The following is a 27,972-nucleotide window of genomic DNA, read 5'->3' as shown; positions in this document are numbered from 1 at the left end:
AGTCAATCTGGACTTCAGTCAATTTCTATATTACTGATATATTTAGACATTTTAAAAATTGCCTGAGTGAATCACATTTTACACATTGAGTGTAACATACATGTATACACACCTACAGGTACAAGAGGAACAACAATGATTTTGTCCAATGCAACAGCAAATGAATGAAAACAAAATGCAAATGTCATAAAAACGACCCACCGAAGTTTTATGTATACATTTGGGCAGCTTCCTTGTTCGAGGAATGTATCCATGAACATTCACAAATAGGAACAATATCCCTTACGTCTGCAGCTGTGCAAATAAATTTATTCGACTTCACATGGCTCTGTTACATTCAAATGTTTTAAAATATATACATATAGCGTTTCTGGGTATTATAACTCGTGTTCGTTTCTCAACTGATCACTAAGTTTGTTTCAGATGTTTCACAAAGGTGTCTAGTCTCATGGGTCAGCTGAGATAGCACGTGTGACAATTATGTTCATGATGTCAATGGTGCTTTATAAATATCCATGGAGTTAGAAAGCAATGAACAATCAATAAACGTATTATCGGCTAATCCTTTGAACCAAGTATGTTGTTTTTACATCGGCACTTCACGCCATGATATGAGTGTATTCCGTCTGCTTTAGTAAACCTACACATGTAAACACTTACAAACCCACTGTGCAAGATAACAGTGATTAATCAATGAACGTATTTTCTGTGGAACTTTTGATGGCGAGGAATGATCCGTTTACAAAAAAGTAAATGAACTGATCACTCCTCTTGCTGGGCTGCGACGTGAATATTACATAACATACATTTCACCTCACTTCAAACCTGGATTCAGATGAAATAATTACCCCAGACACAAGGCACAACAGCCAAATGGGAACCGTTGTCAGGTAATCTGAGTAGTGCTACCACTAACTATACCTGTAATAGGTTCATTAACTGAGCAAAGACATAGGTGTAGGGTTATGCCAGAAAACGTTGATAACAACAAGAGATAGCAATCGTATTATCCGCGCAATCCAAAATCCGAAAATGCTTTCACTGCTGGGATACCATTTTTTAAACTATAAAAATAAACTGAAACGTTACCAACGATATTTCTATGATAAAATATGACCAACACAAATTGAAGCAGCAATAACAATTAACACGTCCCATTTTAATTCTGGAAACCCTAAAGGCCAGAAACTCTACGGTCTTTTCCCAGTGTCGGTCAAAGGTATTTACAAAAATAAGCATGCTGTTTTCATTGAAACATACTAAGGAAGAAAAAATGAAAAAAAAGAGTTCAAAAACTCAATATTTACACCATCTCGCCCATGGGCCAATTATTGTATTGTAGAAATTCATCATTCAGAACCGTAAAATTGCTAATTCAACAACAAAGTCCTTGACCTCCAACAGGGACATTTCTTGACAAGGGGTCATTCGTCCAGTATTCGATCAACAACATTGGTTACAACTTTAAGGTGACGACGGCCCAGACCGTACAAAACGGGATATGACCTCCATGAGCGACAATGCATCTTCGAATGCGGCGTCGAACTGAGTAGACAAGCGTCCTCACATCGACCGCAGGTATCTGATTCCATTCCTCACGGAGGGCAACGATCAACGCTTGTCTCGTGAAGGGAGGATGTTGACGTTTCCGAAGACGACGCCCCAGCTGGTCCGAGATGATCTGTGGGTGACAGATCTGGTGATCGAGCTGGCCACGGCAGGACAGTCACGCTGTTGGCGTTGAGGAAGTCTCTAGTAATACGGGCTTTATGGGGTGTGGCGTTATCTTGTTGGAACACCGTCCGTTGTTGACGCTGGATGAAAGGAAGAACCACTGGCCGTACGATATTGTCAATGTAGCGTTGTGCTGTCAGATTGCCTTCGATGATGAGAAGTTCCGTCTTCTCGTCCCCGCAAACGCCGCCCCAGACCATCACACTTCCGCCCCCGTAAGGTTCAACCTCCTGGACACAACAAGGAGCCCTACGTTCACCACGTCGTCGATAAACTCGCGTCCGCCCATCAGGTTTGAAGAGTTGGAACCTGCTCTCGTCACTTAACAGCATTCGCCGCCAATTGCCTGCACCACGTAAATCTGGCACGTCGATGTTGACGGGTCAAGGTCATGCCCTTGAAAGGGCGATAAGCCCGGAGACCATAATGTCGTAGTCGTCTGGTCACTGTTTGTCTGCTGACCGGATGTCCTAAGCTGTTGGCAGCTGATGACGTCACAGTAAGAAATCTGTTCCTCGGATGAAGTACCCGTAAAAAGCGGTCATCCTGCGGGGTCGTGACCTTTGGTCTGCCACTCCGTGGTCTGTCTGCGGTTCTGCCAGTCTGTCGGAGACGTGCGACCAGTCTGGATCAGTTCATGTTAATGGCAACCGCTCTCTGTGTCGCTCCAGCATACATATGGCTCTCTGCCTCTGAACAGCGGTGGGGCGGTCGGGTAGCCTAGAGGTTGAAGCGTTCGCTCGTCACGCCGAAGACCCGGGTTCGATTCCCGACATGGGTACAATGTGTGAAGCCCACAATATCATTTTATCCGAATGCTACATTTTGGTCTGTGAGAATTTTCTTTTAATGAATATTCTAGTAGTGTATAAAATTGCCTCATTGAGAAACTCACTGGCTTGTGATTATTTCTGTAACTCACAGTGTAGCCGCGAATATCTGCAATACTGCTGATGCGGCTTTAAGCAATATTACTCACTCACTCACTGACGGTGATAGTTAATGTTTTCACCATCATTGGACATTCACGCACACAATTTCTTTTGTAAAATATATTGAGCATGTTGAGGGTTTTATTATAAAGTACATAGGAAACTGTAACAACGGGAGATGACTCAGACTTTGTGTATGTAAATTACATAGCATTTCCAAGCTCAAGTCATAAGTTTGCGAAATGCTACTTGGAGAATCAAGAGCATGAAAGAGGCATGACCAAAGGATTACTAACGTGCGCATGGGCCTTGACCTTATGATATTACGCATGCGCACGGACAGCGTCTAAAACGCGAGAACACGAGAACGCGAGATCGCGAGAAAATGAGATGTCGCATTCTCGCGTTCTCGCGATTTCGTGTTTTTGTGGCCTAATTTGACAAGTCGAGATTGCGAGATTGCGAGATTTTGCATCATGTTCAAATGTCGCATTCTCGCGTTGTCGACTTTTGACAAAAATGGCTATGTACCCAAAACACGAGAATGCGAGATCGCGAGAACGCGAGATTTTGGCCAAATCTCGCGTTCTCGCGATCTCGCATTCTCGTGTTTTTGGCATATTTACCTCGTTTCCAAAGGTCGAGATCGCGAGAATGCGAGAACGCGAGAATGTCCCTTACAGTATTCCATACTTATCTGAGTGAAAATCAATACCAACTGGTAAGATAACAGGACACGGGTTGTGAACTTGTGAAACAGGCATTCCTGCACAAATTTACCCCAGTTTTTAACCAGGCCACTTAATACACAATTAAACAATGAATATTTACCTCTCTGAAACCAAAACTCTATTCGTAGTAATACTGACAAGTGTTTCCTTTAACGGGAGCAATGTTATTGTATGATATCAATAAATATTAAATAGTTCAGGGAGCGGTCGGGTAGCCTAGTGGTTAAAGCGTTCGCTCGTCACGCCGAAGACCCGGGTTCGATTCCCGACATGGGTACAATGTGTGAAGCCCATTTCTGGTGACCCCCGCCGTGATATTGCTGGAATATTGCCAAAAGCGGCGTAAAACCATACTCCTTCACTCACTCACTAAATAGTTCTGATGTCCAGTTGTTGTTAGATGATATCCAATATTGTTATTATGATTTTAATAATTGATATCTAACGCTTTCCTCATAACTATCATATAAATATCACTGGAACAAGTGTTTCTTTCACAGTAAAATTATTTCCCTGTTAACATACTTTTGTAAACCCATATCTGAGGCGAGTTGAAATATGAGACTGCCTTTCAGGAGCCCATTGCCTTCTATTATGTTATGTTGTCAATGTGATAAAATCTATACGTTATATGCTTCCTCCCCATGCACTATTTCAATTGCTTTTGTTTAGTGTTCCACGAGTCTAACTATAAAAGTCAGATGCAATCTGCTTTATGAACATATATTGTTCAGCTAATTTTGAATAGTATTATTAACAGACAGTTGGAAATCAAAATCATCAGACGAAAGTGTGTAATCTCGAACAGCTGTCCAACATTCCTTCCAACAGTGAAAACCACAGATAGTCTTATTACAATGCTTGTCGTGTGCATCGGTGAAAAGCTACCTATTTTCCTTATATCGTTTAAATGCCGAAATACCTTTCAAATTTCACATATTGAACTGACGTCATCGGCTTCAAATCCAGAACACAGGTATATACTCAGTAGCCCCTCAAAACGGAGCACACATAACGTTTCCGCCTTTAGTATCTATAGTGATTTAGTGGATGATAACATGTTTGTGCATCTGTAAAAGTCGAGATATACAATGAATTATACAGATATATATATATATATATATCTTACCAACCCTCTCTTTACAATAAAGATTAAAATCCTACCTCTACCTTAACAATTTCCCCACTCCTTCTATTGCACTAACGATTCCCCTACTCCTCACTTTACACTAAAGATTTCCCCACCTCTACCTTCAAACACTTTTCTCATAATTACCACAATGTGGCTGTAATACAACTGATCGTTATATAGGAACAAAACTTTGTGTTATTACAAAATCAGTTGTCTCACAGGTCCCGGTCCGTACACCCCCCTCCCTCCGCGCCAATACCACCGGTTTGTTCGCTCACCAGCTTAAATTGCACCGAGGGCCCCGGGGACTAACACATATGAACTCAGAGATTGAGAAAGCCGATTTATGTTCAGAAATTACAATTGTTGAGTGTCCGCCCAACTCTTAAAAGAACCAGTCAGGTTCCCGAAAGGGTTAGCCAGACCCAAATGAAGGGAATTTCTTCACTATGCTCATTGGAAGAAAAAGTTTAAAAAAAAACACACAAAAACATGACTTAAAGTCAAACCACAATAAATGTCCCCGACCGTTTTCAGGTCATATTCTCCGGGTCTAAAAACAAAGAAAAAATACATCTCAACAGAATATATGATCACAAAACGAAAAAGTAGTCCTTATCCTCTCCCAAGATCTTAATGAGATCCTAACAGCTCAAGATATTGCCAGGGAGCTGAAGAAGAGACATATTATTATAATAAAAAGGGTTGTTGTCGGGGACACTCTCACAGAATCAATTGACGTGCCCAAAAGCATTAACGAAATCAAACTAAAATGGGATAACCCAATGTGGCTACCAATGTGATTACCAATTTGACTAAGTATTACTGAACAGCCGCTGTTTAGGCTGCAGATTAGCCGGATATTTTGAAACGAGGAATCTGCATGGTGTGACATATACATTTCAAGATTTCACGGATCCAAAGCCAAGTAGTGACAGAACTTAGACATTACATTTGTTTCGCAGAAATTGTGGATCGTGTATGATTTTCTTAATTGTACGTGTTCTGAAATGAATTTCATCAAGTTTTATAAGCTGTCACTTCTTTTGGGACATTGTTTTCGTGGACTTTCGAAAGGGGAGTATTTTCTGATGGACTTTCAAATCGCCTCCTGCTAAACGGTGGTGGTTGACGGAGATGGCAACGAATATCGATCAGAAAAAGGTTTGTAAACAACATGTTGTCATGAATAAAGGTTTTTCAAACAATTTTTACAATGTTATATTTTACTTTCATTGTCGGTTGTTTCAATGAGGAAATAGCTTAAATTGTTCCTATTCTGGTCACCATCGAACATTTCTCTAACAGTTGCATAAACATTTCATTTGTATGCAAAAGATATGCCTTCGTTAAATCTTCTAATGTCATCATCGAAGCAGTCAGGGTTGCGGCCTAGAACGCCCCAAACATCCGATATCAAACTACCGTATTTCCTCTCCTTGACGCTACGCCGTCTATTAATTTCGCGAGGGCCCTTGACTCGGCGTGTATTAGAGACCTGGCTTGTATAAGAGACCCATTCGCACGGTCTCACCTTTGATTCATACGAAACGACAGCAGTGAACCAATGTTCTTCATCATTTTACCTCACTCAGAGAGTCTGGTTTTGGACAAACCATACATACTTAATAATAATCTTAAATCACAAAGTCACATAGTTTTATCTCAAATAATTAGTAGATCCAGCTTTTGGATTATGTCATTTGCGGTTTAGGAAAACACATTCTTATTCTAAACTTTAAAGTCCCATGCTTGCAACACTAAAAACACATTATACCACAATGTACATTAAATTTGAAAGTCCTATGGTTCTATCTCAGTTTCAAGCCAATCGTTTTTGGCACACTAATTAGTTTGGATTATGTCACTTCATGTTTCGGAAAAGACTTCCATACTTAATTTGATTTTTTAAACTTAATTGTCTTGTCTAACAAAGTAATGAGTATTTTTTATTTGATTATTTCACTCGGGATTTCGGGAAATAGGGGCTGACTATGTCAGAATATCAAAGGATAAAGTGATGTGAATGTAGCTTACTTTGTAGCTTAGTTATTAGTACTTCCTGTTTTGATTATGCCCCTTCTGGTAATTAAGTATAAGTGTAGTCGTTTTGTGACAGATAAAGGGTCAAGCATGCACTTTGTGATAAAAACAAGAAACTTGGCACAGTTGTAAATAATGACTTTCCAAATATCTTCAGATTTGGGGCCAAGGAAGAATCCAATATGGCCGCCAAATCCAATATATTCTCCATTGATGAATGACACTCTGGTAGACAATATGCAGTGAATATCTGATGGCTTTGAGTGGTTAGGGACAATTAAATGTGATTACTATTTCACCACATTTGAAAAGTGGTGAACCAATAAAATGTGCCACAACACCCACCTTGCTCTGCACCTCCTCTCAGACTAGCAACCACATCTCAGAAGCTTTTAGTATGACTTAGCCAGCATGAAATGCAGGTCTTCTGACATGTTGGTACAATACAGCTGACGGAGGACAATTGGAATCAATTGATTTACCTTTCGGAGTGAATACGTCATCAACTCTTGTATAGATACTAACCCAACCATTCATTAAACACCAAATGACAGTCATCGTGATCATGTTTGGTTGGTGCATCACCAAAGCGATTGGGCGTCTGTTACTGCCACTTTTAAACTGAAACTCTTAATAGAAAATTATAGCTCAATTAAAAGCAAAGCTTCAAGGCTTTAAGCATATCTTTTGATGTTTCGGAAAGCATATGAACCTCAATTATTTAGGACCCGTGCCTCTCACATTCAGCAAGATTGGAGGGTGTGTGGTTCTAGGTGAATAAGGTAAAACATTCTTAGTAATTATAGTTTTAATTGTCACTCCTGCTTTAACAACTAAAAAAGTCACACATTTACAATACCAGACCTTCAAAACCAAATTGCTACAAAGGTTATAGTTATATTTTAAAAAAAATTGCCGTTGATGTAAAGGTGGTTTATGGATGCAATCTCCACATTTTCGTCTTGGTTTGCGCTTCTTAAATTGGATTTTGTTGTTATTACTGTAAGTAAGATTCCTTATCGCTTGCAGCTATCTTCGTTAGTTCATAATCGCGATATTTCGTGAATCTATTTTAAGTGGCGAAGAATAAAGCGTCAACAACCAGATCAAAACATTATGTGAACATGCTACTTGAGGCAAAGATATAGTCAACCAAACTAGCTCTTGGTTTAGGCCTCGCATCTCTATTTTTCATATATTAATACTGCGTGCAGTACACACACACATATACATACACGTGCACGCACGGACGCACACATGTCCGCACGCACACACACACACACATACACATACACATACACACACACACAGAGTTTTAGTGCAATGCTCTTAAATGTTAATCCCAATGTTACCCCTATACATGTATAAGCTAGTTATCGGGTTTGATTAAAAGGATATTTGAATAGAAATATGTTCCCCGTTGTATCACCATGCAATTATCCGCCTTGAAAAACCTAGACACATAATCAGGGCCAATCACGGATTCCACCTAAAAGCGTTTCGGGAATGTTAGTAAAATAACTTATCAATTAATGAGGTTGATGTTCTTTTATTTTACACTGGTTTGTTCTGAACACAACACCTCATCTCAAAATAACCATATTAAAAACAAAAAAGTATCTCAATAGAGCCATGCTGAATGTCATGTTGAACACAATACCTCATCTCAATATAGCCATATAACACTTCATTTAAATATAACCATGTTGAATGCAACACCTCATCGCAATGTAACCATGTTGGATACAATACCTCATCTCATTATAACCATGTTGGATACAATATCTCATCTCAATATAACCATGTTGAATACAATACCTCATCTCATTATAACCATGTTGGATACAATATCTCATCTCAATATAACCATGTTGAATACAATACCTCATCTCATTATAACTATGTTGGATACAATATCTCATCTCAATATAACCATGTTGGATACAATACCTCATCTCAATATAAGCATTCTGGATACAATACCTCATCTCATTATAACCATGTTGGATACAATATCTCATCTCAATATAACCATGTTAAAAAAAACAATACCTCATCTAAAAATAAGCATGCTGGATACAATACCTCATCTCATTATAACCATGTTGGATACAATATCTCATCTCATTATAACCATGTTGGATACAATACCTCATCTAAAAAAAAACATGTTGAATACAACACCTCATCTCAATATAACCATGTTGAATACAATACCTCATCTCAATATAACAATGTTTAATAAAACACATCATCTCAATATAACCATATTGGATACAACACCCCATCTCAATATAACCATGTTGAAAACAATACCTCATCTCAATACAAGCATGCTGGATACAACACTTCATCTCAATATAACCATGTTTAATACAACACCTCATCTCATTATAACCAAGCTGAATGCAATAAATCATCTCAATATAACCATAATGAATGCAATACCTCATCTGAATATAGGCAAGTTGAACACGATACCTTATTTCAATATAACCATGGTGAATAGCAAATAGTTCTGCTATAAGACGGCGGTCTGTAAATAATCGAGTCTGGACCAGACAATCCAGTGATTGAAATCATGAGAATTCACCTACGCAATTGAATTGAGTTTGTGAGTTGGGTTTAACGCCGTTTTTAACAAAGTTACCATTATACCATGGCGCCTTAGACGTCTGAGCTACCCGTGCCCCCTAGTTTTATATACAACGGAACTACTTAACGCGTTTCTACGATTTTACGTTTTTAGATCTTGTAATTCTTATCAAGATAATGGAACTATGCATACATATGCTGATGATGGGTTCGAATCCAACATTCGTCCTATCATGATCCTTTGTGTGTCAGCACCATTTCATTATCATTGACTTAGGCAGTAATTAATTAACACATAGGACTCTCAGGTTAATGTTACCGGATAAGCAGTTCGTAGACAATTTTCACTTTGATGAAGTTTCCAAGCATGGGATCGAACCCAGATGTACGGTCGCTGACAGGTCTAAGGGTCTGAAACCTGCGCACTACTACTGAACCACCTATTATCCACGTGGTGACTAGCTGCTCAGTATCTTCTGTCACTTTCAAAGGTGGGTTCAAAAACAGAGAATTGGAACAGTTTTTCAGTTATTCTCAATCGATTTCGAGCTAATGACACAACTCGTTGTCATATGTGAAATGTACATAACACACCAATATTACATCTAGCTTTTGCATGTACAGGTGTGAGATTGGGAGTGAGTGAGTGACTGTGCGGAATAATGCCGCTTTATTTTCCTAGCCCACTCAGATACACCACTCAGACACAGTGTACCAACAGTCCCATCAACGTTTTTTCACGTTTTAACGTTTTTTGGTATGACGCCTCCGGGGATCGAACCTCTGTCTTATAGCTCTCCAGGCAGACGGTTTACCCACTAGACCATGGAGGCTGTACGTTTTCGTGAGTTACATTGATCACAAATTCGCTGGTACTGACATGGTGCTTTTGCAGTATACACGCCTCGAACAAATCAATACCTTGGGAACCATTCTCTTGGTATAATCTTGCACGTCGCTTTTGACAAATATCTGACAACATTTATATTTAGATTTGCATTGTGCCAGACATCAAACTCTCTTAACTAATAGTGTGAACCGGTTCCATTGTTACGTCCGTTATGGCCGCTTAACGATGGGCGATAGATCTTAGAAAAGTAATAAAGTTTGCCCCCACGTCCTCGTGATTTTACAATACTAGTTCAGGGCAAAAATATACGTTTTTACAATACACCATAGAGCAAACTTTGTTTCTTAAATCAGTAAACAAATTGATGAAAGAACAGTGACGAAATCGATGGAGTTATCTCCCTTTTGGTACACGCTTGAAATGCCGCTGTATTGCTGCACCAGTGCTGGGTAAATGTGTTGAAGGGTGCACACACTACGGCGGATGTCTGGAACGTGACAAAACAGACAGGAGTGTTTGGATATGTTACTTTGTAACCCATAACCGTATTGGATATCATCATCAGTTCTTTACAGCCATGAAGGTGGGTGTATTAAATGCTATATGTGTCTGTACTTCTGTATAGGAAAAAGTCTGTCAACTGCGAATGACACCTTAATACCAGAGAATACGTTTGAATATGGACAAGTCATAAACGCATATGAGGAAATGTCGACACAAATAGTTATGAGTCTCTACATTCGTTAGGAGTAGAGTATTCGGCTCTGGTCGATACGTTTTGACTTTCCTCCGTTTTTAAATGACGAAAACACTGACGCACTAATACCACATTCCCAAGCACGCAATCTTACCAGGGGAGTTTCTAATCATTTAGACACGTTAACTTTGAATTCAGGATGTTTGCATATATTAAAAGATCAAAGTGTTTGACTGCATGCCCGTGGTCGATTATCCTCGCTGCGACCCATCCATATTAACAACATGAAAAAATGAACACCCAAACCTATTGACTCGATCCGTGCCTTGACTGACAGTGACATTCTTCAACATTCTACAGCAATCTATGAATGTACTTCAGTATCTATCGAGACACAGAAATAATCACCTATTATTGGTAGTCCAAAAGATCATTCACATAATTAGCACCTAATCGCTTCGGAAATACATCTCGTCACAAATATATGTGACGTCTTGTACAAACTGGTAAAACGAATACTATAAACAAGTTGAACATTTTAAGTGTGTTTGATGTTCATGTGTAAAACTTGTTATGTAATACCCTTAAACCTATAATGAACTTATTACAACTTAAATGTGTAAAAAGTTGTCGTCTGCCCAATCATTAAACCCTGAAAAAAGGATTGAAATGTTCATTAAAACACACCTGTTTCGTCATTCTATTGTCTAAAAGATCCATTATTTTTCAGTAATGGTGAGTAGTTTAAAAGTTATATATAATACCAATTTTTCAATTAATTTATACTTGCAACAGACTGAACTATTGTTTGTATTATTTTGACAAGGGAAGGATTTCAAATTCTGTAGGAACATATATGTCGCCAGCAGATTTCGAACCCGCATCGTTTGATGTCTGGACGTCTATTTGTCGACCTCAGCTACAACGACACAAGACAGCATGGTGTGAAATAAAAAAATCTATAAAGAATTCTGGTTTATTCTTGAAATATTTTCCACAGGAGAATGTTTTGTTAAAGTGTAAAAACAGGGATGTGTTTCAGGTAGTGGAATGTCGTCGTAACTCTCCATTTCTTTAAAATAATGGGCCTCGGCCACTGCTGGGCCTCTGCTCCATTATTTTAAGGAATGGTGAGATCTTCAGACATTCCGCTCCAAGTATGACACACATGTACAAAATGTAGCATGGCAGAGTTCATCCCTGCTACATCCGGGCTTGAGTGCATAAATATATGACAGCAAATGCAGTTATATATACAATGTTAGAAACATATTCTATATACGCATAAATGTGGCATAATGTGGTAACAGTTCTTATGTGACTAGGACATTCAGTTCCAACGTGCCTCGAGTACAACACCGAATCGAGAATACTATTGCAATGACAGAACAATTTCTTGAAATATGAAATGCATGTTGAGTATGTCATGTTGCCTCTACCCGTTACTACACAGGGTAAGGTCTAATCAGTTGTAGGTTTAGGATGGGGAGACATTTTAAATGGATATGTTTCAGGACATTCGATGTCTTAGTATTTCCATTCCTTTGACATAACCATATGTTTGTCTCAAACCAAATGACACAAATTACGACCAAAACAGTAATCTACGAAAAGGTGATAACTATACTCAAGAAAATAGCCGATTTATCGATTTTGTGTTTAACATTTCCATAAGAAAAAACATCTCTGCTACAAACTCTATCGATTAGGGATGATACCAGATGTTCAGGAAAAGGTGAATATGCCTTGACATAAATGGGGAATTGACTATAATCATAAAATATTGTGAATAGTTTTCGTCAAACTGAATCTTAATGGACAGATTTGAACAAGGCTGTTTCACTGTCCCTTTTATTTCTAGTTCAGGTGCGTAAATCAGTGGAAGGGAATTGGCTGTTATTGAACAACATCAGGTTATCGATTTACCTAAAGTTAAACTTGTTGGCTAAATTCACATGTTTTAAAATTACAATACGAGCAGTAATTCCGATGCATAATAGAGAAACATATCAGTGAGGAGGGGCGCATTCTCAACTCAGATAAAATATCTGGTAATGATAATTCGACATACACATAAAGGAACTACATTTGGTTTCATATAATATGTAGAATAGCAGGCCAACAGGGAGAAAATACAGATACATTATTCTTTTATTTTTATCACATGATCATTTAGATCACTGGGTGTCCGAAAAGTGGTACATGATAACGTTTATGGACTGAGAATAAACCACTTCAATTAGTTCATTGTTATGAAGTCGGGAGTATAGACGTTTCCAGACATTTTTGTATATTATTTAGATGTAACTAACATGGAGTTCAGCCATAAAAATATGAATTGTGTCACATAAACAATGGGTAATTATAATGTTATAAATCGTTTTTGCAGCTGATGTTGGTATCTGACATCTACATTCTAATCATCGCATGGTTAATGCATCTATCAAACTGTAAGTTATGAAGTTGTAAAACCAATTGTTCATTAAATACTGATTAGTGGACCTTATTTGTGTGCAATCTATTATCAATACTAGATTATGACAGATGTCAAACAGTAAGTACATGGAAACATGTCTGATGTGAAAGGAAAAAAGCCCAATTTGATTAACTTGTATATGCGCCATGACAGTAAACCATAAACACACATGGACAGTATGAATTTTCTGATATTTCTCTCTGTTCTCTACAGGCACAGTTCGGCTCCTCTGTCCTGACATCTCCTACCTTGGTGTTTCTGCACAGTTGACCTGCTTGACGTCCGAACCCTTTACCAATCATATCTATGCAGGACCTGAGAACCTGAAGGCCCCAGTATGCGAAACATCATTTTCTGGCTGCACAATAGTGAAAGGGTTCAATGCAAAAATCATCAACGCAACTCACACTGATCTGAGGATACTGAATGTAGAACAACCGCATGCAGGCACATGGACATGTGAAGATGGCGCAACGAGTGAAAGTGCTTCTTGTAATCTTCTGGTCGCAAGTAGGTAGACCATCTATGGATTCTGGATAATGCTCTTATATTCACTGAATAATAACCTAATACAATTGGTTTTATTTTTGATGTTGTATTTATTACAAAAACTAGATAAATACAGTAGGTTATACAACATCCTAATATTCAGTTACATTGTTTATATTTATACTGATTGCCTGATCACTTTCCTTCCCAGTGAATTTAACCCAATGCCAATCAGTACACTTTAAGCAATTGTTCCAAATAACTGTTAAAATATAAAAGAAAATCGCTATGGGGACCTTCCATGGTACAAGGTAGAACGCGATGTCAAACCTGGTGCCATCACTGATTTTCACTGATCCATTCATATCACTGTCATACCTCTTTTGCCGTTTACGCCCAATGGAATCTGTGTCGTCTGATAATTTTCCTTCAATTTGAAGTTTTAAATTAAAAACCTCACCCTATTCCAGTGTATGGGCAGTGGTTTCATAGACATGTGTGTGAATATATAATGATTCTACTTACGCTGTGGTATGCCCAATCAATTTCAAGATAAATAGAGTCTCGTCAATAACTTAATAACAATAAAATCAAATCAGATTTGGCTACGTTCATCAATTCGAAAGAGGCACTGATGATAATCTTATGTGCAAGTGTGGTGATTATTACTAGTCATTCACACTCATCAAAAGTTAACATATATGGCTCATACGTTATATAAACAATATACTACTATGTGTATCGCTATATCGTCATATTACCACCTCTGTGTTGTAGTGTTTACATATTCTCCTTGACGAACGAAAGATCCCCTTAAAAACATGCTACCTGTTGTTACCCTGCCTGGTGCTCACCTTATTAGTCTCGTTCAACAGTGATGTGATGCTATTTCTGAATCAGATAACCTATCCACACATGTGACAATATGTCCATGCTCAGCTATAAAATAAGTGTATAGTCTAACTGTTATGATGCAAATATAAATGGAGGACATGTTCACTGGTTATCAAGGGTTATGTTCACTGCAATGAAAAAAACTTCTCCCATCGTTTTTTGCAACTATGGAGACCTCGCTTGTAGAAGCCCTCATTTTGCGTCTCAAACCAGGACTTGACTTAAGATATCAGTGTTTCATCATCTGTGAAACGTTTTCCCCTCAAAAATGACTTGATGGTTGGAAAGAGGTGGAAGTCAGATGGTGTAATGTCAGGAGAATAAGGAGGATGTGGAAGGATTTCATAGCCACAGGACCGCGTTTCTTTCTGGGCAACATGAGAGTTGTGTACTGGAGCATTGTCTTGCAGGAGACCTTTGGTCAGCATGCCACACCTCTTGAGCTTGATAGCGTCCCGCAATTTCCGCAGCAGTGAAGCATAATAAGCTCATGTAATTGTGGTACCCTTTGCCAACAAATCCATCATCACTACTCCGTGCTGGTCCAAAAACACCTCGAGCATGACCTTGCCTGCAGAGGGTTGGACACATGCCGTCTTTGGGGATGGTGACGCCACTTGCTTCCATTGCATCGACTGAACTTTAGTCTCAGGATCATAGTGATGGACCCATGTTTCACACAAAACCACAACAAAATATACTTTGGTTGTCAGTGATCAACTGAAGCATAATCATCAGTGTCAGGGTTTGATAGAATGATGGGATAATACATAATATTTATTACAAGATACATATATACATATTATATGTGAGTGTTAAGAGTATTGATCAAGTTTAAATCAACTAGAATTTGTTGTGGAAGTATGGACGTGATTTAATTCAGATGAGACTCCTTCGCACGGGTGGAGTACTGTAGTAATAGCATATCCTTTTATAATATATAATAAATTGCTTCTGATTAGATCATAATGGCGTCTTCATAGTCGTGACCACAAGAAAAACTTGGACTGTCAGTTATAAATCTGTCGCATGTACGTCCGTTCAGGTCGCTGCACCCGATTCTGAGGCGACGGTGGATAATTGGACAGAATCTGGTTCCAACAGTTGTGTTAATGACATGTTTGTAATTATGACTGCATGATAATGCATTTCGAAAATCGAACATGAGCCAATTAATATATATTTTCTTCAGATACAGTATTCCACATTGTTTGAAGGCCTTAGGAATATTTTGCAGAGACTACCTGGTGCTAAAGTAGTTACCATTTCGTTTTCTATCAATCGATAAATTTTCAAACCAGTTTAATAATGTTCCTTTAATACCATAAGTATCTAGTCTGATAACTAGTTGAGTTAAAATGTTTAAGATAATAAATGTACATACTCAAAACAATGTCTCGTTTTGATCTACTTTACACATCCATACTGTGAGTAGACTCATTGCCTGTTGGCTGATAATCTCGTGACCTGTTTAAATTAACTGTATCTTCGTAGTTTGTTTTTTTGTTTTTTGTGTATTTGTACTCTTTCTGAGAAACTCGTTTATAAGCGTATTTCTACTAATGCTTATATCATAAAGCGGAATTCATTTTCGTTTCTCTGCATTCATGGCTGATCCATCGATTTGGCGTTTGTCGCACCAGCAGCAGCATAGGTTTTCGACTTTCACGGGACTATCTGATATTCTAATTCGGCGTTCGTGGCCCATATCCGCTTATAAACCGACTCGCTTATCACTATAATACACCTATATCAAATCCTAAGCAACAGATTGTTGAACCACACGCAGCTTAATGGTGAGTTTGGTGTGTCCATCTACAACAACACCATGCATATTTGTTCAGACATATGCCGATGTGTTATGCATGAAACAGTAGATAAACTGTAAATTCATTTGGCAGCATGAGCAGCATACTGATACAATGCAGTGTAATATTATATAAAACTACAGTGACACATGGTGGGTATATTAACAGAGTGACAATTAATCTGCCTAAATGAAGAAAACACAATAATATTTATGCTCCTCAGGTATTTCTACTTCTGTCAACTTCGATATGTTTTCCGCTGTATGACATTATATCGTTGTTGACACCAAGTATGATGGAATGAAAAATGAAACGTTTCCTTAATAAAAACGTAACATTGCATTTATCAATGTGAAGGAAATGTAATCCGTGCATGCATAATAGTTATGTAGCATAAGGTGTACATGACCCGTGTACCAGTGTTGCTAACATATATGTTTGTTGCTGGAGTGACCTACTGTCTAAATTTGCACTTGTCTCTTCGTACGTTTCGCCACGGTTAGTACGTCAGGTGATACGCCAGAGCAATATCAATAATTTATCAACGTATTACGGCTTATTCGTGGACATCCGATTTTAGGATGATCCTTCCAAATAAACTTAAACGAAATGATACATACCATCCTCTATCATCAGTGGCAGCATTCGGAACGTTCTTCACGAAGAAATTCGGTCAAAAATGTGTGGAAATTGTATACACTTAAAAAACAAAGACGAATAGTAAGTAAAACCGAATCGGCAATAGCACAATAATAGTTAATGGTTTTGACAGAACAAGCCTCTGTAAAACAACAAATTCAAACACATAATTTTGTATCTAACACTGTTGAACACAGACTGAAAATATTGATGTCTTTGAGGAAATTTCGCATGATTATTTGCCATTGCGTAATCAAAGCAAATGGGGAATTGGTAAAATTCATTTTACCAGGAGAGAAGCATGCAGCACGTACAGTTCATCTTGCAAAACATGGTTATAGATTGCGCCCGACAACAACACTACAGTCGGTTCTTTGGATTCGGTTCCAACAGACACAACACGTGAGTGATCGTCCTCCATCAGGTCTCCCCAAAACCTCCACAAGACAGAATGACCAGTAGCTGCGTGGTGACAACCCACGGAACAGACACCCCACAGACATTTCATTATCTGCCAGCTGACATCAGACAACAGGTACACGTTTATCGGTATCAACAGTTCTAGGCTACAATGGGACATCATCTGTAATGGAAGTATCACAGGTTGTCAAAAGTACTCTTTTCGGATGAGTCCGTTTCAATTTGCTGTAAAAAGATACCCAGATACCTGTTTATCGACGCACAGGTGAATGTTACATGGACGCTGCAGTGGTGGAGCACAATCGGTCCTTCAGACACAACATCATTACGCCAATTATGTTACCGTTTCTTTGGGGTATAAGAGGTCGACCAGTGTTGATGTTTATATACATATTGATGCTTAGTAGAGGTCATCCGTGTGGATTCCGTGTAAGAATATAGGTTCCCAGTAGCTTATGCCTTTAAATGGCGAATAGATGGATCTGGTGGTCAGGCTCTTTGACTTGGTTAATTACAGTGTATTCCAATTGAATGGTTCATGCTCATGATTTCAATCACTGGACTGCCTGGTCCCAACACGATTATTTACTGACTGCCGTTATATAGCTAGAATATTGCAGAATGCCGTATTAAAACACAAACAAAATATCTTAGTGGAGGTATTTGCTTTTAAAATGATTTCATAATGCAATGTATTCACAAATCATATACACACACCAAGGTGATAATTCAGCAATTTCATCATCTGATCATCTCCATATATCAATAGCAATGTTTCATTATATAATATGTTTTGAAGATATGCCAATACAATATTCCAACCATCTTCGATATATTCAAATTATGTTACCATTTTAAGGTGGTATGTAATGTTTCAGAGACACCAACATGCAGCATCACCAGTAAGGAGGACACTGATGTACTTGCCCAGTATCAGGTGCTGACACTAACAGTGGACATGCAAGACTACTACTGTTCCGCAGCCCTCACCTCCTCACTCCAGACCGCGAATGTGACAACACTGCTGATGGAAGCTGGCTCTGTAGCAAGTGTTTCAAACAACAATTATTCAGTAACCCTGAATGTGACGGACTCCCACCTGGGGATTGTAAGACTGGTATTCAGCTGTCATAACAGTCAATGGAATCTAACCTGTGATGGTGTGACTGAACTCAGTGAGACTTTTACGTTATCTCAAAGAAGCAAAGAACCTGATTAGTAGGCTTAAATTGGTACAGGTCAACACCACACTTACAGTTTTTGTGCAATGCAATGAATTGATGACGCCAATTATATAACATGTTAACATTGCAGTCCTCATTTCCATTTGTTTATAATATACTATGAAATCAGTTTATTTCAAGACGTGTGTCTTGTTAATCAAAGTCAATATCTTCTTATAAAAAACAACTATTGTGAAATAGTCCTCAAAGCACACCAATACAATTTATGTAGCTCAAAAATAAAATATTACAACGTTTTCATTTCTTTTATTTATCTCTCGACTACTTGACAGGAAGCTACATCTGCTTCAGAGACTCCAACCTGCAGCATATCAAGTGACAAGGACACTGGCAAGCTTTCCCTGTATGAAGAGCTGCCTCTCTCAGTGGACATTATTGGCTACAACTGTCCTGTAGCATCCAACTTCACTCTACAGACAGGGAACGTCCAACAATTACTGAATGTCAGTGGTGCCGGGGCTGGCATTGATCGTGCAACACAAACCTTTACTGTGACCAAAACACACCTGGGTGGTGTAAGGCTGATATTCAACTGTCAACAGAAACACTGGAATCTGACCTGTGATGGCATAACGAAACTCCTTGAGAGTAAGTATTTCTTGATTGTTGAGGGGGCTGAGATATGAGTGGCTATTACGTCCAGATGTTTTATGATTATGACTCACGAGCACCTGGTATCACCACGATTTATTTGTGATTCATAAACACATGTTTATGACATAATCGGAATCGTTCTTTGAACTTGTATTATATTTAATTTGATTATGGAAAGGGTTTTGTCGTTTTATTGCCAGTATTGTTACTCCACTTCTGTTTTTCTATTACAAATGTGCATACACATATATACACTAATGTCCGAATACCAATTGTCTGACAAACACTGTATCAACTGGTTTGTCTGAAGTGGTAAACGTCTTCCAATGTTTTAGACTGAATACATACTGGATAAACTATGTATTAATATTTAGTGGTATTTATTTGCCTGTTGGTCGGTTGTCCAGTAATCACTATGCCCGTGTCTCTCCAGAGCACACAGTGTTTCTTAATAACTTTTACGTATGGGATGAGATTATGTTTGTTTGTTTATTATTTAACGCCGCACCAAGCAGCATTCCAGTTATATCGCGACAGTTTGTAAAAAAAATTGTATATGGACCCAACTGTCCAACATCGATCTACACAATTGGAAAAAAGATGGCATGCACCCACCAAGTGAGCCAGCCTGACCAGTGGGCTCTCACAAAAAGAGTACAAAGAACAATTCGAAACCGGATCTTCACTGAGGCAGTTTGATTTCAATTCATGTGAAAATATCAATAGTGTTGTGATAGGGATATATCATTCAAAACACGGAGGGTACATTGTTGCATATGAATATTGTAAATGTCTACTTCGGTGTTCCGGTAAGCACTACTGTTGTGCGTGTACTCGCATGTTGTGTATATATTCGTTGTGTTTATATTATAGAAATGACAGTTCAATCCCTACAAAACACGCAACCTGCATAAGGTGGACGAATGCCACAATTCCTGCATATGCAAATGCAACTTATGTATTGTTATTTGAGGAGGTGTATCTAACTATGACTTAAACGCCCTATGACGTTGCAGGAACCAAATCAGCTGCTGTCCCCAAAAGAGAAGGACTAGCCACAGCCTTCATTCCAATTGTTATTGCCTGCGTTGTTGGTGCGATAGTGTTTCTCATCATCGTCGTCATCATCATCGTGTTTCTCGTGAAAAGAAAACAGGTAACTCGAATAAAACCACGGGCATCACTTGAGCCTTCTTCCCCTCCGTACACAACTGTAGGGGCACCCGGAAGTTCAGCTTATGCTACCGTGGAGCTGAATGATGCTCCAAGTTGATCAAAGAACATAACTGTAATAGATGCAGCAGGTTATGCATGTACAGGGGACTTCGTCAACAAAGCTGAAAACATATCAAGTTCGCTAACGAAGGATGAATCACACGCGATATCGTTAGCGGCAACATCCACAGACAATCCTATGAATGACCTCGGTGTAGTCGTACAGCACATTATTCCCGAAGATAATACAAGTCGAATCAATGAGCTCTATGCCTCTATTAACAAAACGAAAGACATGACAGTGCATAATGATGACACAGCAATCTGATAAGTTGTTTTATATTTGACGAATATTTGAATAACCTGATCATATTTTCTGCTGTTTTCTGAAATTTCTGTTTCAAGTTTCGTGTGTATTCAAACTGATTTTCCAGTAACATGTGCGGAACCACATCAAGAGACCGTTAATTTTCTAGTCATTCATGGAACAATTTGCGTCTGATGGATTCGAATGTACCACCTTGTATAAGGTACAGAGACAGGCGATTTGATGTCTTGAAGAAATTCAACAAAGCATCAATCTGAAGTCTGTCAACTTATTCCGACAAAAGATTATGTCTTACTGATCAAGGTATTCCTTTAATAAGTTACAATTATGACCTGGGTATGCTATTCATGACAAACATCCTTTCGTTTCTGATCATTGCAACATAAGTTAAACTGTGTCATTTATTCTGAAATAAGTAGTTTATCTGTGAATACTGTTCTATTATCCGTTAAATATACTGAACCGCAAAAGAAACGTCACACTAAGTAACATTGCATGAAAAGTTGCATGAAAAGTTGTCATTTAAATATGTGGGTAATTTTGCTCAAGTTTCTAGAATTTAACAATACCTTGTCCAGAAAAATGAAATTTGATGATAAAAAAATGCAGATAACAATAAAACCGATCGCCCAAACGCACCATGGCAACGGCAATGGTAATGGTAACCTGATGAACGTGAGTTGAAAATTGAAATGTATATGCGTTCCCCCATTTCTTGCCCTAAAAAAATCCACCCAGATCGGATAACACTCATTCGTTATTGAACTGCTACCACATGCCAAGATTGACAAGAAATCAGCGCCACGAAGACCTTGGGCGATTGCAAGCTGGACTAACCGCTCGGCAGGGAGCCAATGCATTTGTCCACATGAGGACCATATACAGGCTCCAGTAACTGTACCAGACCACCAACACTACAGATGACCGACCACGTAGTGGAAGGCCAAGGGTCACCACCCGACGTCAGGTTTGTCAGATTGTGAGACAGCATCCTCAAGATCGCTTTGTTACTGCTGCGGAAGCTCCTCGACAGACCATGGAGACACACCAGCGACACATTAGTGCTGACACCGTGCGTCGACGATTGACGAGCAGACACCTCCACTGTCACAGGCCACACTGAGGACCCATTCTGACACCACGTCATCGCCGGGACCGTCTTCAGTGGGCATCACAGCACCAGCGTTGGAACCAGAAGCAGTAGAGAAGAGTCGTCTTCTCAGACGAGAGCCGTCATTGTATCTCAACAGCAGATGGCAGAGAGAGTGTCTGGCAATGTCATGGGGAACGTAATTTGGATGCTTGTGTTCTAGAGAGACGTGGGGACGTCCGAGAATCATAGTGTGGGGTGAGGTTGGTCTTGCACAGAGGGCCGGCCCTGTTGTCTCCCAGAACATCGGTACAGGGAGAGGCAATGGTGTCCCAATAATGTGCAGTTCGGTACATTGATCAAGTCTTGAGTCCACACGCCATACCTCATTTGGCACATCACCGCAAGACCGAGTTTCAGCATTATAACGCTCGTGCCCACACTGCGAGAGCAACGAGAGACTTCCTCCAGCAGAATGGCATCAGAACGTCCGACCAAGGCCGACAACTACAACTGAACTGTGTTAACCGTTCCCCAGAGTGTGGGCTCAAGTGCCTATGACCTTCATCAACCGCCTCATCCATTCCATGTATCGACGTTGCACGGCAGTCATCAATGCACATGGTGGACACACGAGATACTGACTTGTGATGCCATTTTCTCAGAGACTAGTGTTGTGTTTCACTTTCAGAACATCTGACATTATAATTTCAACCTTGATGATCAGTTTTTCCAAGTTTTATCTTTTTAGTATGTCTCAAGGTATGTTTACAGTGTTTGGAAATATAACAATGTGCAATGTAAGATTGAATGGTGGCCGCATTGAAAAAATATACATGTTCAGGACAACAATACCCTATATACAGTTGTATATATATATATTACATATATGTCGACGTGGAGAAGTCACTAGCTCGCCGGTACATGGGCTATTTCTTTTCTTTTGTTTTGTCGTTGGATAAAACAGGTGACAAAATCAGAAGACACACATACATATGATAACGTAGATGTAACTGTGTGACAGGGTAAACGGAGGGTCGCAGCCGGATATCCCTCTTCTGACCATACTGTACACCAGGCTGAGGACAATGTTGTAGTCGGCTCGGGAGGATCTGCTTCTGATAATGATCAACAAGAACCCGGATTGCGTATTAATCCTGTGTGCATCCCTACTACAGTAGGTGACAGCCTGGAATCCTATAACAGCACAGTCACAACAGGGACATCCACAGAGACAGGTGTGATGGGTAGGTTGACGCCTTTACTTGCCATAAGTTTCACATTCCAATTTCATGTAGGGTTATCATACTAACAATGTCAATACTGCCTGTGGGCCTTCTGATGCTGAAAATACAAACTTAGACACAAAATCCTCTTCTGAGAATATCAAGTTTATCAACCTAGTTGTAACCTTAGCGATTTCAGGCTAAAAAAGAACGTGTTGTCTTGCATCGGCGTGTCATTTTAAAATCAGACATTTACATTGCGAAACCCCCCAAATGTATGTATATATGTACATGTATGCGTTGTTATTCATGTTAGACAATGTTCGTCATATAGCATTGTAGTATTGGTCCGAAAACAAAGTGTACACAGTTGTCTTTTTGGCTATTTTATAACTCGAGTGACATCATCCTATTGTCTTTACGGGGCCTTCATTTTTCTATTAATCTCATAAAAAAATCATTGAAATCCCCGGCATTCCATTAGGATGTCTGGTCTTGCCATCATAATACTACGGACATTCTGTAGGACCGTTGGCATTCTGTAGGAATGAAGGATTTCACGGATTTTGTCTGCCATTGAACGTCTCACAAAAGTAGTGTTACCTCAGCAAAGATCAATAAATCATATGTTTTAATAAGTAACTAGCGTTGATATTTATTTGACTCGTTAAAAGTCACGATTTGTTTCACTTCAAATTCATATTACTTCAATCGAACCTGCAACTTCACATGTCTTGTTTCGTATTGTAGCCCACTGTATGGGTGATCGAAGTACGTTCAATCTTACATGTCACTGCCTTCAGTTGCCGGCTTGCTGCACATGGTCTTTCTCTTGCCCGCTGTCATCGAAGTCGTTTTATACAGCAACTACACTATTGTTTTACTATAAGTGTCTCGAATATTTCTTATTCTTTCTCGTATTTATTGCCTTTTTTTAACCCTAAACTCAATAACAGTTTTAGTAAATACGTTTATGGCAAACATGGAGGTCAATAGTGATATGAGTGCATTATCGATTTGCAATTTGTATCCATCGTGGATCAAAGTATGAGTTTCTCTTTTAATTTACATCAATTTATTAATAATGTGTTGTTGTTTTTAAATTCTATTGCACTTGTGATATGATTTGTTTGTATATTTTTGTTGACTATTTAACGCCACACATAGCAATAGTCCAGCTATGTCACGTCTATAAATAGTCGAGTGTGGAGCAGACAATCCATTGAATGACATCATAGGCAACCAAACTGACATACAATCACGTAACGGAGCCTGACCAGGCCTCTTACAACAAGCATATACATATACGACGTTCGGGCCCAGTTCTAACCCAGACTCCCCATGAGTGACACTAAAATGAAACTGTTTTTCTACTATTTGTTTGGAATCTACATTATTTTACAATAATATATTTCAAAAACAGAATATACTCATTATCATGTCTTGGCCATTCTATATTCTAATTCAAGTGAATCAATCATAATCAAACGTTGTCCCAATGTATGATCAGAGGCCTTGTTGACATCTGTTTCAGATGGTGATTACCTACATCCTGAGGCGATGGGAAACTATCTTGCTCTTGATAGAAATGCTGTCCAGCCTACGAACATTTATGAACATCTGAGAATATATGAAGAAATTGCCAACATGTGAAATGATGACATTCTGCAACGAAACGGGTGTCTACTTTGTCTCACCTTGTACAAATTGTATGAAATACATGCCCAAAATTGCAAAAGATCACACAATTTTAACCATCACATGAGTTTCATATTATAATTTATAACTAATATTCAACATAATTTGTCACAAAGGACCAAGTGTTGTTTATTAATCTGACCTCCATGTCAGAATGATGAGATCTGATTGGTTCACGTGACCTTGATAAACTACTATGTATCCTGTCTGGGAGGGAAATAAATTGCTGAGTTGGTGAATATATCCCTTGTCCCTTATACCCCGCCACAAACCAACCAGGCTAAACTTTGATTTCTGAGAGGGAGAATAAAACCCTTATACACTGCTACGGAGCAAAAAGCTGCACGTGTTTAAGGAGTCAATGCAAGTTACGTAACACAACACAAGTTAACCTCAGCTCAATTGAACAGATGTTTTCTATCAATTTTTAAGGTGTTTTTAATTATTTTCCAATGGTAGATTGTTCGTTGTACGAGCGTATCACTCGGCGTATACTTGGTTTTATTCATCCGCCTCGTGGAATAAAACCTAACGCGGGGCGCATAAAACCACATATACTCCTCGTGATACTGCTACATCTTATTATGATCCACCCTTATATTAAACAATGGGGGGCACGGGTGGCCAGGCCGTCTAAGGCGCCGCGATTCGCTGTGCAGAATTGCGTCCCCTGGGCACGCCAGAAACCTGCTCCATACCCCTGCTTGTGGGTTTCACCGGAGTGGGAAACGTCTGAGACCTGGATCACTTCAGGTTTTTCTCCCACATCAAGCTGACACGCCGTGATATAACTGGAATACTTGTAAAAGCGGCGTTAAACCCAACTCACTCATTCGCTCAATCAAATAATATACCATACCCCCCTTTCGTTCATCGTGTCTTGATACATTTTGAATTCAAAAACAGTTAATTTGCCTGGCCTTGACAGAATACATGGTTTATTATTTGTTTGTCATGGTAAACATTCTGAAATAACCAATCCATGTTATAGGATCGTGATGAATATGATTGTTGACCCTCCTTCTAATACTAATCTCTTGAACGAAAAGAATGTCTGTCTTGTGGCAGCGTTATTGTAAAAATTATATCTATAATACGTGGCTGCATTATGTTACCAGAGTGACAACTCTATGAAGGCCAACTCCTCTTGGAACTCCGTATTCTTTGTTGTTGTGCAACAAAAGAAGTTGAAATTCGTACAGATGCTGGTTAATTCCTTACCCTAGTGTGCCAGTCAATGAAATATAAATATATTTAGTTTACTAATTTATAATGTATTCACATTCTATGTTATACCCTTTGCCACAGGTTAATAAAACTCTTGTTTTTTCCACAAAAATAAAATGTATTATTTGTTGTTTGATTGCAACAAAATACAAATTGATACAAATTACTGCATACCTTTCTGTCTTCCATGCGGCGTGGAGTAGCCTCCTGGTTAAAGCATTCGCTCGTCACCACAGGGGCCTGGATTCTATTCCCCATTTCTTGTTTTCCCCGCCGAGATATTGCCAGTCTATTGCTAAAAGCGTCATATAACCATACACAATCACTCGCTTCACGTCCACATCCATTGAGACGCGTGAAGATCCGGGGTAGAATACAAAACGTCTTCAGCAACCCTTGCTTGCCCTAAAAGGCGACTATGCCTGTCGTGAGATGCAACTAACGTGATCGGGTGTTCAGGCTCGCTGACTTGGTTGAAGCATTTCATTTAACCCCACTGCGCGGATCGAAGATCATGATATCAATCACTGGATTGTCTGGTCCAGACTCGATTATTTAGAGACCGCCGTCATATAGCTGGGATATTGCTGAAGGCGGCGTTTAACAACAAACCAACAAACCAACCAACCAAACCCATTGGGATTCAGTTCAGAAAGACATCCCCAGTGTCTCGTGATTGTCGAAAAAGCCGACGAGTTCAAGTGCAAACATGTAATATATTGCACACGTGTTGAATATAGCTTAGCTATAACTTGGACAACTTCAAATACATTTTTTAAGCAAGATTTGTGTTATGATTATGGAAATTGATCGCTCAGTAGGTGTGTGTGCGTGCGTGTGCGTATGTGTGAGTGTATGTATGTGTGTGAGCCTCAAATCACAAAGTGCAGAGATGCTTAAACAGGAAAAATGGTTTTTACATGTTGTAGGGTAGCCAAGTGGTTAGGAGGTTTACCCCATGTTGGAACTATCTGTTAAGCTATTTTCTAGTGTCCCCCACTGTCATCGAGATTGAATGTTGCTAGTGCGCCACACTCAACAACTCATTTTCTTCATACGATCATGTATTGTGCCAGTGAAAGGGAAATAATTGATCAATGATAAACATAAGTTATCTGTACTTGGGCGAAGGGAGGCTATGAGTTCGTTAATCCTACTGATTCAAACATAATCATTATGTTAACAAACTTCACATTGACGCATATACACATGAACACTGTTGTGAAAAGGAATTCGTAGTTAATACTGAAGCTTCATATTTAGTACATATGTTAACAAGGATAGCCTTTCTATCAATCACGTAAGTTTTCCTTTTAGATAAGGGGTTAATTAAGCAAATTTCTTGAACATTAGGGATAGTATCATGGAATTACTGGTAATTAGACCTTTCTGGGTTTGATTATATTATCGATTGCACGGGGTCATAGGAGACAGGTTGTTAAATGTATCCAGTTATAAATCTTTGCAAAATAGAGCATATCTCAAGTTTGTATGGAACAAATCATTGCTGAAGTTTTCACCCAAGTCCGTTCTTCCGTCAGGTTATGACAATTCATACATAAGTCAAACCATAGAACAGAATAGAAATGGACGATAATATGTCGGCCATCGTCAAGACCTGTGTTCTCCTTTGATTGAACTCGAAACCATAAACAACACCAAGACTACGAATTATTTTCGGATAGACTGACCTAAGTTATATCCCTATAACAGCGCGGTGAAAGAACCTTGTAACGAGATGATAGCATGTACACATTATTTCATTTCCACAAAAAAATATATCAAGTAAAGTTCGGAGCTAAATATCAGTGTATCCTTAGCTACACTGAATTAGCATCACAGTGCTTTGCATACCATATGTTAATGCATTATCACTGTGCTCCTAATGACATGTATCTTTACAATTTTAA

General features: G+C 39.0%; 1 pseudogene; it reads left to right on the top strand.

Annotated features, from left to right (window-relative positions):
* Window positions 1–1,636: 1,636 nt before the first annotated feature.
* On the top strand, window positions 1,637–24,790 carry LOC139457016 (uncharacterized; annotated as a pseudogene).
* Window positions 24,791–27,972: the final 3,182 nt, after the last annotated feature.

The sequence above is a fragment of the Haliotis cracherodii genome, unplaced genomic scaffold, assembly GCF_022045235.1.
Source record: "Haliotis cracherodii isolate W230 unplaced genomic scaffold, xgHalCrac1.p SCAF_12, whole genome shotgun sequence".
Classification (NCBI taxonomy): Eukaryota; Metazoa; Mollusca; class Gastropoda; order Lepetellida; family Haliotidae; genus Haliotis; species Haliotis cracherodii.
This window is presented reverse-complemented; position numbering and strand designations above follow the sequence as displayed.